Source organism: Sapajus apella, unplaced genomic scaffold (genome assembly GCF_009761245.1).
Source record: "Sapajus apella isolate SASKATOON/1434 unplaced genomic scaffold, GSC_monkey_1.0 scaffold9334, whole genome shotgun sequence".
Taxonomy (NCBI): Eukaryota; Metazoa; Chordata; class Mammalia; order Primates; family Cebidae; genus Sapajus; species Sapajus apella.
In genome coordinates this window covers 1,882-2,488 of record NW_022446255.1, presented here as the reverse complement: position 1 = coordinate 2,488, position 607 = coordinate 1,882, and the positions used below count along the sequence as shown (strand labels likewise).

Genomic DNA, 607 nt, shown 5'->3' with positions numbered 1-607 from the left:
CTCCTGCCTCAGCCTCCTGAGTAGCTGGGATTACAGGCACGCGCCACCATGCCCAGCTAATTTTTTGTATTTTTAGTAGAGACGGGGTTTCACCATGTTGACCAGGATGGTCTCGATCTCTTGACCTCGTGATCCACCCGCCTCGGCCTCCCAAAGTGCTGGGATTACAGGCTTGAGCCACCGCGCCCGGCCAACAAAACATTTTTTATCTGTGTACTTTTAGAAAATTCGTCAGCAAGAAAGGAGCCAAGTGTCAGTTTCCAATGGGGGGCACGTTCTCATGGAGTTACTGTAAAGCTAAGTCTGTCCACTTCATTTCTTGTTCTTTGACAGATTCTGTGGTGCCACCATTGTCTTGTTCAGGTTCAGGAAGCTCATTCAGTGGTATTGCGACATCCTCATAAGGCAGCTTGTCTTCTCGCCAAGCATCATCAATCAAATCCAAGATCCTTCCATCTCTCTGAACCTCACTGTCCATTTTCCTGCAGCTTTGATCTTGTCAAATTCGCTATCCAGCACAAGCGGCTGACGCTTCCTGCGGCCACTCCCTCAGCATCCTGCTTTTCTAATTTCTTTTTTTTTTTTTTTTTTTTTTTTTTTTTTTTTT

The 607-nt window shown here is 46.1% G+C and overlaps 1 pseudogene across 1 annotated transcript; it reads right to left on the bottom strand.

Annotated features, from left to right (window-relative positions):
- Positions 1-199: 199 nt before the first annotated feature.
- On the bottom strand, positions 200-541 carry LOC116548296 (annotated as a pseudogene). Its single transcript, XR_004267381.1, has one exon. The product of XR_004267381.1 is annotated as an anaphase-promoting complex subunit 13 pseudogene (transcript).
- Between the last annotated feature and the right edge of the window lie 66 nt (positions 542-607).